The sequence below is a fragment of the Dendropsophus ebraccatus genome, chromosome 1 (assembly GCF_027789765.1).
Source record: "Dendropsophus ebraccatus isolate aDenEbr1 chromosome 1, aDenEbr1.pat, whole genome shotgun sequence".
Taxonomy (NCBI): domain Eukaryota; kingdom Metazoa; phylum Chordata; class Amphibia; order Anura; family Hylidae; genus Dendropsophus; species Dendropsophus ebraccatus.
In genome coordinates this window covers 72,206,666-72,221,074 of record NC_091454.1, presented here as the reverse complement: position 1 = coordinate 72,221,074, position 14,409 = coordinate 72,206,666, and the positions used below count along the sequence as shown (strand labels likewise).

The window sequence follows — 14,409 nt, the reverse complement described above, 5'->3', positions numbered from 1 at the left end:
AACAGATTCCGCAGCACTTTACAATTCTGGGGGTACATGCATAGACATAAATCAGACATTACAGAGATATACATACAATTATTCATACATGAGGTGTGAGGTCCCTGCTCGCATGCATGAGCTTACAGTCTATTAGGAGGTCTGGCCATCTTTATAAATAAGTCAGTGCAGGTAAAGGTGGCTAAACCAGTCAGCAACCAATGCCTGCATGCTACAGGCCTAAGTGCTTAAATGACTGGCCTATGTATTGGGGGGGGAGGATCAATTTAGGCAACCTGGTAAGCCTGCTTGAATAGGTATGTGTTGAAAGCACGTTTGAAGTTTTGGGTATTGGAGGTGAGTCTGACAGTCTTTAGACATAGAATTGGTGCAGCTCGGATGAAGTCCTGGAGATGGGAGTGAGAGGTGCGGATTAAGGTGGTTGTTAGTCTTTTTTTTTATATAAATGTCGTTTTTATTAAATTTTTTCAAATAACATTCAAACAGAGCAGTGACAAAACATATAGGTTCACCGCTTATCTCATAAAGGAGTAAGAAACAGTCGTATGGTAAGACACTGACATATAAGCAAACAATTATAAGTGCAGGAAAAATACCGCGCTCCGCAATGGAGCAGCAGGCAGAAGGGAGGCTATGGCAGTAAAGGCAGTGTCACCTGTAAAAAAAAAAAGTAAAACAGAAGTCCCAAACGGGGATTATATCAGGTGCAAGAAGTCCTGCAGCGAACCAAACTACACCACAGAAAGTGAGACGTACATTTAACAAGACAATAGAAGGAAACAGAAGGGAAGGGGGGGGGGGGGGGGTAGGACTCAGGCCTCCAAACTGTAGTACTTTAGGAAGAAGAGTAGGTATCCCAGGGTTCCCAAATCTTTTCAAAACCTTCTATTTTATTGTTAATTGAAGCAGTGAGATATTCTAGCGATCTCAATTCTTTGATCCGCGCTACAAGATCTAGGCGGGAGGGAGGGGTCGTTTGTCTCCAGTGCCGAGCTATAAGGGTCTTAGCTGCCATCAAGATTTGCATCAACAGGCGGGTGGAGTTTTTGCCCAGTGTCTTCGGGGCGAGGTTTAGCAGGCAGATCTTGGGGTCCCCGGGGATTGGTTTTTGCAGAACCGCAGACGCCAGATTACAGACTGCCTGCCAGTAGGGTTGGATAGAAGGGCAGAGCCAGAAAATGTGGTATAGGGAGCCCGTCGCTCCATTGCACCTCCAGCATAGCGGAGAGACAGTAGCGTTTAATCTGTGAAGCAACTCAGGAGTGTGGTACCACATCATTAGAATTTTATACTGAGTTTCTTTATAGGTCGTGCAGATGGAGGACTTGGCCGCCCTACTCCAGATAATCTGCCAGGTTTCTGGGGAGATAGATGTCGAGAGGATGTTCTCCCATTTGTCCATATATTTGTGGCGGGGGAAGGAGTCGTCAACAGGGGAATTTAGAATTCTATATATGTCAGATATTAAACCCTTAGTGGAGTGCCCTCTACGGATCAATTGTTCATATGCTGTGGGTTTCGAGACCGTAAGGGTCCCCAATGTGGAGTCCATATAGTGGTGTAGTTGCAGATAGGTGTACCGCTCCGTGGGAGGTAGATTGTGTTTATGAGCCAAGTCCTCGAACGTCAGCAACGTTCGAGTGATGGGGTTCACCACATCTGCAAACTGGAATAATTTCCTTCCACCCCACAGCTGGACTATCCCTGACTCCAGTCCCGGGGGAAACTGAGGGTGTAGCAAGAACGATATCATAGGAGAGGCTGGGGAAGTAAGATGGAACTTAGCCACACAGGTGGACCAGATATATCGGGTAAAGAGGATGGGTCCCAGCAAGGGTCCAGTTACGGGTGGGGGTGGGGATCGGTGCCATAGCAAGGAATTAGGGTGCGTTGGAGCTAGCCATCGCTTTTCTATCTCCGTCCACTTATTGTAGGCATGATATTGGGACCAAGAAGCTACATGTCTCAGGTGGGTGGCCCAGTAGTAGTGTAGAATGTTTGGGGCAGCCAGTCCGCCCTGAGTTTTGCCAGACATCATAACCGTTCTAGGAATTCTATGCCTCTTCCCATTCCAAATGAACCGGAACAAGGCCGTTTGGAGTGATTTAAGTGCCGCTCTAGGAACGTTCACTGGGAGGGTTTCGAAATGATACAGTAGCTTCGGCAGAATGGACATTTTTACAGCAGCCACTCGACCCAGAAGGGAAATATAGTGATCTTTCCATTTCTCTAGTAGGGCTCTAATGTCTCTGAATAAGGGGATATAGTTAGTAGAATATAAAGAATGGTAAGTAGGGGTTAGGCGAATGCCTAGGTAGCGTATGGAGGTGGAAGACCACTTATATTTAAAGTTAGCAGTGAGTTGTTGGAGAGTGGAGCTCGGGAGGTTAAGGGGGAGCGCTTCGGTCTTAGATGTGTTTATTTTGTATCCGGAGAGGGTCCCAAAGGAGTTCAAAAGAGCATGCAGAATTGGGAGAGTGGTGGGTAAGTTCGTCAAAGTCAGTAATACATCGTCAGCAAACAGCATGATTTTGAACTCCTTCCCTCTAACAGACACACCCCGAATGTCCGGGTTAATTCTAATGGCCGCAGCCAGGGGTTCAATGCAAAGAACAAATAGTAGTGGGGACAGGGGGCACCCCTGACGCGTGCCATTAGAAAGAGCAAAGGTATCAGACTGGTTATGAGTGGTCTTGACAGAGGCGGTCAGCCTGGAGTACAACCCACGGATGGCTGTTAAAAAGGAGCCCTGAAATCCGAAGTGTTTCAGTGTCTCAAATAAAAAAGGCCAGCCAAGGCGATCAAACGCCTTTTCAGCATCCAGACTTAGCACCATAGCCTGCTCTCCTTGTAGGTTAACCGCATCTATCAGGTCCACTACCCTCCGTGTGTTATCCGCGCCTTGTCTATTATACACAAAGCCCACCTGGTCAGCATTCACTAGGGACGGTAGCCAACAGCCCAGGCGGTTGGCCAATATTTTAGTGAACAGTTTTAAGTCTGAGTTCAGGAGGGCTATCGGCCTATAGCTGGCACAGTCCAGAGGATCTTTGCCAGGTTTGGGGATTAATGTAAGAAGAGAGTGGAGCATAGTGGAGGGTACGGCAGTTCCGTCCAGGAACGCATTAAAGAGTGGGACTAAGCGTGGGACAAGTTCGGCAGAGAAGGTTTTAAAGTATAGGTAGGTGAAGCCATCTGGCCCAGGTGATTTGCCAGAGGGGAGATTTTTGAGGACCTCCTCCAGCTCTTCAGCAGTGATGGGGGCGTTCAGGTCAGCCAATGCATCCGGGGGCAGTGTGGGCAGTTCACAGGAGGAGAGGAATTCGCCTATTTTGCGTGAGCGGGCCTCCGGGTCTAATGGAAGGGTTGAGGGGAGAGAGTAGAGGGCGGAGAAGTACTTAGTTAAAAGGGAGGAGATTTTTGAAGGATGGTAGTGAATGGAGCCCTGTTCGTCTCTTAGGGCCCGCGGAGATTGGGCAGCCGACCTCTCTGAAAGCATACGGGCCAACAAAGTGTGTGCCTTATTGCCTTTTTCATAGAAACGTTGCCGTGAGTATAGGAGCAGACGTTCCACTTTATACATCAACAAATCTTTGAGCTGGGCACGAGCTGCAACCAATCGACGCAGGGTAGAGATCAAAGGTCGAGCCAACAAGGTTTTTTCCAACTCCCCAATTTTTCCCCGGGTTTCCAAGAGACGAGTTTGGCGGTCTTTTTCCAGGCGAGTCCCCAAGGCTATACAGTGGCCTCGGATGACTGCCTTATGGGCCTCCCAGAGGATAGTCTGAGATGTGACAGAGCCTTCATTTTCCCGATAGTAATTGGTGAGGGCAGTTTTGATGGAGTCTCTGGATATTTGATGTTTTAGAAGAGAGTCATTAAGTCTCCAATGACAGGTACGGGTAGGGGCAGTGGGACATTGTAGGGTCAGCGACAGAGGACCGTGGTCAGACCACGAGATAGGCCCAATGTCTGCATCCCGGAGTAGCCGCACTGTGGGGATATTTCCAAAGAAATAGTCTATTCTGGTGTGGGTGGCATGAGGGTGAGAGAAGAAAGAGAAAGAGGCCTCAGTAGGATGGCCTATGCGCCATAAGTCATATAAATTATGCAAACGGATTAGTTTGCGAAACTCTCGCGAAAGCCTCGACAATTCTGGTGAGGGGGGATGTCCCCTTACCGAATGTCTATCCGCTTTTTCCGAAAAGGGGAGATTAAAATCACCGCCCACAATCAGGGGGGCAGGGGGATATTTGGCCAGGCGAGCAAGTACCCCACGGAGGAAGGGAATCTGGCGTTTATTGGGTGCATATAGATTGCATAGCATAACCGTCTTACCCTGCAAGGAGCCCACTACAATCACAAATCTCCCCCCCGGGTCTGAGTAGTGCGTCGTGACTTGCAGGGGGCAGTGGCGAGAGATCAAGATCGCCACTCCAGCTTTTTTACATCCAGAAGAGGCTGAGTAAACTGTCGGGTACGAGTGTCTGGCAAAGCTAAAGCAAGTTGTGGAATCAAAATGGGTCTCTTGTACAAATGCTATGTCTGCATGTGAGGTTCGCAGCTCCTGCAATAGTAGGCGCCTTTTTGTGTTAGAGTTAAGGCCCTTGACATTTAAGGAAAATAGACTAGTCATGGGGAGTTAGAATCATGGTCATCTGCGTAGGAGGTAACTCACCGGGTCCTGAAGAAAGAAGAGGAGCCGGGGTCCCAGGTAACTGTGTAGTATCTTTCAGCACTGGAGACAAAGGCGCCAGGAGCAGAGGAAGGAGAACCTGAGTAGGGAAAGGGAAGGAAACAAGGTAGACAAGAGGACATGGACAAGACAAACACACGAACATGGAACAAATTAGGAAAACATTCAAAACCCAATAGAACATGGCACTGGGCCAGAATCCCGTGGTCCAAGTGCACGGGCGAGGGCAGCACTCCAAAGTGGGGTACAATATAAAACACTTAAGTTGAAGTGCCAAGCGGGAAGAGCCCCAGAGGAAGAGGAGGAGACAGACAGTAGAGAAGGTCTTACAGTAAACCAGAACTACGGAACAAGTCCACACAGCAAAAAATGCAAAACAATATAACGTATGAGTAAAGGCCAGCAGGTGTTGCAATAGTTTTCAATGAAGAAGGAGGGAGAGAAGATCAGAGGGCCCAAGTCTTCTAAGTAATTCAGAAGTCACGACTCGGGGAGCTCCGAGATGGGGGTGAGGTGGTATGAGACCTCGGACGTTGCCGCTTCTGAGAGACCGTGGTCCAGACCGCCGGGGGTGGAGGGGGCGGGGGGGCGACAGTCCAGTCCGATAGTCTCGGGGTAGGGACCCCAAGGGTGTCGCAAAATGCAGCTAGGTCGTCCGGATCCCTAAAGGTGGCAGTCCGGCCGTCCCGGCGGGCCGTTAGGGCGAATGGAAAGTTCCAGCGATAAGTAGCCTGATGGTCCCGGAGAACAGCAAGCAAGGGGCGCAGGGATCGCCGCTTTTGTAAGGTGATCCAGGACAGGTCGGAGAATAACTGTAGAGGGGCCCCATCAAATTCAAAGTCTTTGAGGACACGGGCTCTGGCCATAATGCGTTCTTTCAGGGCAAAGTCATGAACACAGCAAATCACATCCCGAGGGGATCCCGTTGTGGTTTTGGGCTTCAAGGCCCGATGGGCCCTGTCCAGTTTGATTTTGTGAGTCGCAGGCTCGTCCAGGATAGAGTTGAAGATAGCCTCCAGGGTAGCCATTAGATCCTCCTCCTGCGTAGCCTCAGGGAGCCCTCTAAGCCGTATGTTGTTGCGTCTCCCCCGGTTGTCTAGGTCCTCTAAGTGCCGTTGCATATCATTCATAGCAGAAGATTGCGAAACTGAAGTAGCATGTAGCTCGGAAATGTAGGAGCGGGTGTGATCATGGTGCTCCTCTAGCTCGTCCACCCTAGTTGCCATGTGTTGTAAGTCTTTGCGTACAGCCGCAATCTCCTCCCTACAAGCATTTTGCACTTTAGCGACAAGGGAGTTGAAGTCGTTTTTAGTGGGGAGTTGAGAAAGCAGCTTTTGGAGACCACTTTTAGTTTGAACATCTGGGAGAGAAGCATCAGAGTCAGATTCCCCATTTTGCACCCACAAATCAAGCTGAGTAGCTGAGGCAGTTTCAGGGCCCTTTTTGTTTTTATGCTTGTGGGGGGTATCTGACCCTTTAGAGGATTTAACTTTGTCCCCTCTGGGGGGTTTAGGGGCTGTTGACATTCCCAGGGCCAATACAGCAGACACTAAGGGCAGGGAGTCCTGTGAGTCAGGGAAGTCCTGGCTGGAAGCTGAGCACAGCACAGAGGTGTCCAGCTGCTCGGTGCCCAAGCTTAGGGGGAGCGCTGAGGGGTTTGCCAGGCAGCAGTGAGGGAGAGACAGTACCTCAGGTGGCGTTGGGGCCTCTCCCAGCAGTGACGGAGGCTTTCCACAGGCGGGCCGGGATGGCGGTGTGCAGAGGCAAGATGGCGCCCGCGATCCCTCACATGCGGCCGGACCGGAAGTTGGAGCTCCGCCGCCGGCAGCCAGCGGGGAACGGACCGGGAGGCCAGGTAACGTGGGCGCCGACCAGAGGCTCAGGACCGGCGGGAGGCTGGAGGGCCGAGAGGGATCTGCGGCGCAGCGGAGCAGGGACCTCCGGATGGGACGTGCCGCGTGGCGGGGCTCACCAGGTATCGGCTGGAAATAGCGGTCCAGAGTGCGGGTGGCGGTCCCGGAGCAGGTGAGCGGTGCGGGTAGGTGGGGGCCACTTCTAGACCTCTTCCCCATGCAGGTGTCGGGCGATAAATGCGCTTTTTCTGGCCTTTTTAGCTGCTGTGTGGACGGAGCTCCCGGCCTGCACGTCTTCTCACATTGCCTGCTCGCTCCGCCCCCCAAGGTGGTTGTTAGTCTTAAGTTGTTAGAGGAGCGTAAGGCACGGGTAGGGCAGTAGACAGAGATGAGGGAGGAGATATAGGGAGGTGCAGCACTGTGAAGAGCTTTATGGGTGAACAGGAGGAGTTTGTATTATATCCGGTGTTTAGTTGGGAGCCAATGTAGTGACTGGCACAGTGGGGAGGTATCTGTATAGCGGCTGGACAGAGAGATGAGCCTGGCCACTGCATTTAGAGTGGACTGGAGAAGGGAGAGTTTAGAGGACGGAAATGAATCAGATCGACAATGAGAGTTTTAGCAGATTCGACAGTAAGGAAGGGATGGATTTTACAGATGTTTTTAAGATGCAGGTGACAGGATTGTGAAAGGGATTGAGTATGGGGAATAAAGGACAGATCAGAGTCAAACATAACCCCAAGGCAGTGGGCTTGTTGTCTAGGGGTTATGGTTGTGTGGTGTCCCAGGTGTTGCTATTGGTTACACCCTTCATAAAAGCCTGTACTTATTGTACTTAAGTGGTGATGATTAGTAATAAAGTTTCGCCACTAGATGTCACTATTATAGATGTATGTACACAGATGCTACACGGCTACACGGGTACACGGCTAAAAGTATGTAAAGGGTTATTGTTAGAGATGAGCGAACTGGGTTCGGGTTTGAGTCGATCCGAACCCGAACGTTCAGTATTTGATTAGCTGGGGCTGCTGAAGTTAGATAAAGCTCTAAGGTTGTCTAAAAACATGGATACAGCCAATGACTATATCCATGATTTCCACATAGCCTTAGGGCTTTATGCAACTTCAGCAGCCACCGCTAAGCATGCTCGAGGTTCACTCATCTCTAGTTATTGTTTGTTTGTGTGTCACATGGATCTGTGAACCTATGGGAATATTTTCTTCTTCTATCCTATCATCTTTCTCTTTACTTCTTCTACTGCACTCTTCACCCACTCATAGCGCACCTTAGATACACTGAGGAAGTCACATGGGTAGAGGAAGTGGATAGGTCTAGAAAGCTCTCTACAGAGGTCCTCTTGGACCCTGGCCCTCTATCAGATCCCCCTACCTTAAAAGAGTTCAGTCTTCCCATATGGGTAGGAAGCAAGACAAAACACAGCTAACAGTTTCTCCTCAGTTTACTCTACACAACACTATGCAGTGTTAAAGCTGTTACAGGAGAGGACAAGTCAGAGATCATCTCAACCCACGCGTGGACTAGGAGAGTCACAGTGCAGGACAGTATCCACAGACAGCAATAAGCTAGGAACTGATTCGGATAGAGCAAAGTTGCTAAGAGCCTTGGAACTATTGGAACCCCAGGAAATCCTCAGCATTCCGCTCATCCCAGGTAACAAGGTCTGGGATCTTGTGTCACCCTCATAAGACGGGTCACCCGACACTGGTGGGCATTAGGTGGTGTGAAGACCCAAAGGTCAATACACGGGCACAAGTATTCTCTTCTTCTTCTAAGTATTCTTCTACCTCATCCTCAAACATCCCGGCAGAGCACAGTACTACTTGGGTTGGGACTCTCACGACATCCTCCTCTCTGCTACTCTCATTCTTCGTATCTCTTAACACGCTACTCAGTGAGCACGACTGTACGCTTCACTGTATCCCTATAACAGATCTGGTTGCTGCATTATGAAGTGTACAACCAAGTGTATTATCAAGTGTTTTATAAAGTGCTCTCTCAAGAGAAACACAACCTGTCATTACAAAGCTGTATAACTTCCAAGTAAAAACGAGACTATTTATGATAAAGAGACTGTGATTCTTCACCTCACAACGGCACAGTGTATACCACATCCTTGAGACATTTCCCCTTTCTGTGGGTGGCAGTTCCGATAGTCCGGGAGGATCACTACACCACTCCGGCTCACCGTGATATTATCCCAAGGGACCCTGTAGCAGCCCAGCAGGAAACTGTCCACAGAAAACAAGGTACAGTACAACCGGCCCTCAAAACTAAAAGCAGGTGTGCCACCATACCTGTGTGCCCAACTAGCACTGGTGTCACTACATAACATCACTGGGCCCGGCTGAATCTCGGCCAACTACCATAGATCTGGCGTCACACCTCAACATCTAGCAAGTGACTGGCCGCTCCTCCGACATAACACCTTAAGGGGTGACCACAGTTGCACCACAGACAGATATGGAGATGTCAGGTGGGGGGTGGTTAGCAGAGGGAGGGAATACAAGCAGCTCAGTTTTAGCAAGATTGAGTGTTAGGAATAGAGAGGACATAAGGTTATTCACACAGCAGTAGGCATGGGCAATTAATTGTGAAAAATCTGAAACTGAATATGGACTTGGTTAACCGACCTGATCTACTGCGGGTTGCTTTTCTTTCCAATTTTTTCCAATGACGCCCACCCTGCTTATCCGACACCTTCAGACGCCAACTTCAAACAGCCACCACAGCTGCCACCACTGCCAGCATGCCAGGACTCGGGGGAAAACTCTCCAGGCCTGCCCGAGCTCATGGAGGAGAGGGGACCCTGGAGCTTGGGCAGGCTGGCAGTGGTGAGCCCCCATCCAGGGAGAGGCAGGAGTGAATGCTTTTTTAATTTGGCGCTGGATCAGCAGAGCGTCCAAGGCCAAAATCAAAAAGCAACCACTCCTGGAGATGCTGCAGTCTGACTCATAACAGTGGCGGTTTCTTGATCCTATGTGATTTGTATGTCACTCATTCAGACATGTGGCCAACCACCTGCCCAGTGTTCTGGAGGAGCCAGAAGTCTCAAAGATTTAGAAAAAGTGCCTCCTACCCTTCCCTGGTGTGGGCATCATACACATGGAGCAGATATGAATGGTGCTGGACCAGAAACATGCATCATTGTTATAGGCAAAGAGGGGATTTAAGGGACAGAAGATCTAAAGATGGTTCTGATAGCAACCACTTCCACACCAGTCTGGAGCTGTTTGCAACAACACCCTGCAAAACACTCTGGGGAAGAGGGGGATAAGAGGGGATCGCTCAATCACTATGGGGGGGAGAAGGACTTGCTCCACCAGTCCAACTCTGTTATGGGGTTGTGGATGTGGCTATGTCTGGCACAGGTTGCCACCAAATAGGCAGCAGACATTGACATCAGGGAGGTCAGGCAGTAAAAGAAAGATTCTGCAATTGGTCATGTGGCTTGCAAAAGGGGTGTTGCTTTATAAACAGGTGTGGTATAACAATTGTATAATAGTCATATTCCAGGTTGTAGGTTCAATTAATTGTGATGTTAATCTAGACTAGGGATGGTCCGAACCGAGTTCGTATGGAGTTCGTACGAACCTGAACCATCCGCAATGATTACCGCTCTGTGCAGCGGGTGGATCCAGCAGGATGAACGCCTGGAAAACTGGGATACAGCCATAGCCATAGGCTGTATCCCAGTTTTCCAGGCGGCCCTCCCGCTGTATCCGCCCGCTGCACTGAGCGGGCAGACAGCGGTAATCCGATGCCGAGCGTTCGGGTTCAGCCGAACCCGAATCTCGGCGGGTTCGGACCATCCCTAATCTAGACCATTATCATACAGCCTACATGGTGGTGTAAAATACATGCTTATTTTTAAAATGCCGCATGTGCTATTTTTATCCTTTTTGTGCATGAAATATGGTCATATGTAGTATGTAACGCCTGGAGTAGTGGATCCACTGGACCGTCACTAGCGATGGCACTAACCTCACCAGGGAGCGGAGTCTAAGGGGCCGCTGGTTTTCACCAGAGCCCGCCGCAAGGCGGGATGGACTTGCTGCGGCAGGCGACCCCCAGGTCGCTACCCCTGGCTTGGTTGCTAGTGACGGCAGGCGAGGCGTGGCAGGAGCAGTAGGCAGGAGATGGTGCTGGCAGAGGTCTGTAGGCGTAACCGCAGGTGACAGGCTGAACACAGGAGCAATAGTGTAACAGAGGACCAGGAACCAGGAACGAGGACTAGGGACCAGGTAGCGGACAGGAATCAGGAACAAGGACTAGGGGCCAGGTAGCGGACAGGAATCAGGAACAACAGGGAGCTGGGCCAAACGCTATGGGAAGCAAGTAGAGGCTCCAACACCTGGAAGGGGGCAGGGCTGGAACTTATAGGGGAGTGATTAACATTCAGCCAATTAGGAGCGCACTGCCCCTTCAAATCTGAGACAGCCGGCACGCGCGCGCCCTAGGAGGCAGGGACGCGCGCGCCGGCCGGCACAGCGACGGGCAGGAGCACGGTGAGGTGAGGCGCCCCCCGGGGCCGAAGCAACAGCAGCGTCGGGTCCCTGCATATGGACATCGGCTGCTGCAGAAGTGGGAGAGAGGGTGCGGCGGCGGTCCGGAGCATGGGACACCGCCGTGGCCCTAACATAGTATCCCACTATTGGTGGTTCTTCTGTCTTTACTCACCCAGGTAAAACTAGTTCACTCAGGTGCTACAGCTAGTGCAGTTAGTTGTTGTGTTCTATGCCAGACAATAGGTGTCTCACTCCCCCTGTGCATAGCTGCATTTCATGTACGAAGGTTTAGCCTGTTTTACACTTTCTTTTGCACACACAATTTCTGTCTGAGGAGTTAGTTGTAGTATGGCTCTAGACCAGTGAGGAGTCAGAGCAGTCTTGTTCCAGTGAGAGCAACTACAACAGTAATACATTGCTGAACTTTAACCTGGACTAACCGGAAAAATAGGAAACACCGTAGCCTATGCCAAGGATCTTCACTTCAGGACAGTCACCCTCTAACAAAGAGAGAAAGAGGGGCTGATCCACAGTAGAGCACAGATGCAAGTTAGCCGCTCTCTACTAACAACGCTCGACTATGTGAGAAAGCGTTCACTAAATAGCATTACCCAAAGAAAGAGATCTGGCACTCGTACTACAGGGTGGTCTTCAAGACTGTATAGGCAGAAGGCAATCAGATAACATGGATTTATCTAAACATGGGTACGAGGTTTTCTTGCAGTTATACTTCACAGACACATTCCGGCAGAGTACAGGAATTAGGCAAGGGCTCCTATCTGGCCCCTACACTACTCTGAAAAACAGCTCTCTTTTTCTTCTACCTCCTGCTACCAGAGGAGTATTGCCGTATCTATTTTTTGCATTAGCACTTGTGAGCAGTATTGTCCCTATATTTTTCTGTATTTTGACTCAAGTAAAGTTAACATCTGGTTAAGTCATCTCTTCCGCCGCATCTGCACCTCCCATTAGTCCTACCTAAGATCCGGAGCCTGTGTGTCAGGGGGTGGGTATTACCACTCCTAGCCACCAGGACAAGTTGCCCCAAAACATCACAGCCCACCGGCTGGTACAACACCAGTATCCAGCGCCCTGGGCCACGGCACATGTATATGGAGTGGGATTAAAATATGGGATTAGACTATGTTCCCACACACTGTACTTTTGCTCAGTATTTTGCAACCAAAACCAGGAGTGGATTGAAAACATAAAAATGCTATGTTCACACACTGTTGAAATTGAGTAGATGGCCGCCATTTAACAGCAAATAGGGGCCATCATATCGAAACAACGGTCGTTGTTTTAAAATAACAAATATTTCCATTATATGGCGGCCATCCACTCAATTTCAACAGTGTGTGAACATAGCTTTTCTGTGTTTTCAATCCACTCGTGACCAAAATACTGAACAAAAATACTGCGTGTGAACATAGCCACAAAGTGTGATTCAATTTTCTATCTATAAAGACACCCATCAGTATTTACTGTACAGAATATAGTATTGTATATTAAATACGCTTGTATGACAGATTTGTATCCCAGATGTACTTACATACACTCGCATGAAGCCAGCCTTAGGCTATGTTCACACAATGTTTTTAGGAAAAATGTTATTTGAAAAATTGAGTCTTACCCTTGACTGCACCTAGTTTAAAGTTATTTTCCCACAGCATCCTTTTTTGGCTGTTTGGGCCCAAACAATGGCCGTTATTTCATAATAACGGCAATTATTGTACAAATGACGGCTGTCATTTGTATAAAATGATGGACGTCATTTGGACTCAAACGGCCGTAGCCTTTGGCTGCCATCACACACAGGGTTTTTTCTTAATACTGCCAGTATTCAATACTGCAGTTTTTGAGCCAAAACTAAGAGTAGATTCACATGGAATGAGAACTATAAAGAATGGACTTATACTAAAAAACTGCAGTGGAAGTTAAAAAAAAAAAAAAGAATTCGCAGCGAAATCCACTTTGGATACTTGCCCATTCACTTCAATGGGATGACATACTCGAAATGTGGGATTGTCATCCTGCTGCAAGTATGTCAAAGTCAGCTTAACCCCTGCGGCGCTGGTACATACTACACTGGGTCCCTGCTCTGGTTTGCTTTGGGGGCTCCCGGTGCTCAGCCAATCAGTGCACTGCCTTGCTGCGAATTTACAGCGAGAAATCCGCTGTGGATACTGTACACGTGTTTGGACCCTTAGAATATGTTCCCAAACAGTATTTTTGTTCAGTATTTTGCAACCTAAACCAGGAGTGGATTGTTCACACACTGTTGAAATTGAGTGGATGGGAGCCATTTAATAGCAAATAATTGATGTTATTTTCAAACAATCAATATTGTTTTAAAATAAGGGCCAGTTCACACAAAAAATTGGCGGAATTCTGTAGCGGAGCATAAAAAAGATGTTGTGATAACTTAGCCTACAGCTGATGTCATACATTGACATGTCAATTCTTTGAGCGGAGAGCGACAGAAGCGGAGGTGCGCGAGCCGTCCCATTGAAAAAGAGCTCCACTGTGGAATTTCACCAATTTTACTGGCCCATTTTACTGTGTGAACTGGCCCTAACGGTCGTTATTTGCCATATGTGTGAACATAGCCTTTCTCTATTTTCAATCCACTCCTGCTTTTGATAGCAAAATACTGAACAAAAATACTGTGTGGGAACATTGCCATAGGGTGTGTTTTTAACTTCTCATGATCAGGTTTTAAGCTATGTTGACAGAGTATTTTTATGACAAGAACGGCCATTGTTGTAGATTAAAACAACGACCGTTCTTGTCAAAATCTGCAGTGGCTGCATTCCAAAAGACTTTAGTGTGTGACATCAGCTGTAGGCTAGGTAACGTCTTTTTTATGCAAAATAACAACCGTTATTTTAGATAACGGACGTCAATAGTGATCATTATTTTACCTAAAATAGACATCGTGAGAACATAGGCTCATGATGCGGTTTGTAAAGCCCAAGCCATTAACAGAACTTTAAAGGCAGACATTTATACTAGAAAACCTGAGACTCTAGCTCTTAAAATCCATTCCTGCTTAGGCTAGGTTCACACTGCGTTTTCAGCATCCGTTTAACGCATCCGTTTTTTGCAAAAAACGCATGAAAAACGGATTGCAAAAAACAGATTCATTTGTGTGCATCCGTTTTTCCATTGACTTCCATTATTAAAAAAAACGGATCCGTTTTTTTTGGCGGACCAAAACACGTTGCTGACCCTATTTTTCTGGACGTTAAAAAAAACGGATCCGTTAAACGGATGCTGAAAACGCAGTGTGAACCTAGCCTTAGGCCTTAAAAACAGCATCTAAAACCTAAAT

At 48.5% G+C, this 14,409-nt stretch overlaps 1 protein-coding gene across 1 annotated transcript in view; it reads right to left on the bottom strand.

Moving 5' to 3' along the window:
- Nucleotides 1–14,409, bottom strand: part of SNCB (synuclein beta) — a 107,756-nt gene that overhangs the window by 73,906 nt on the left and 19,441 nt on the right. The gene's annotated exons all lie outside the window — the stretch shown is intronic.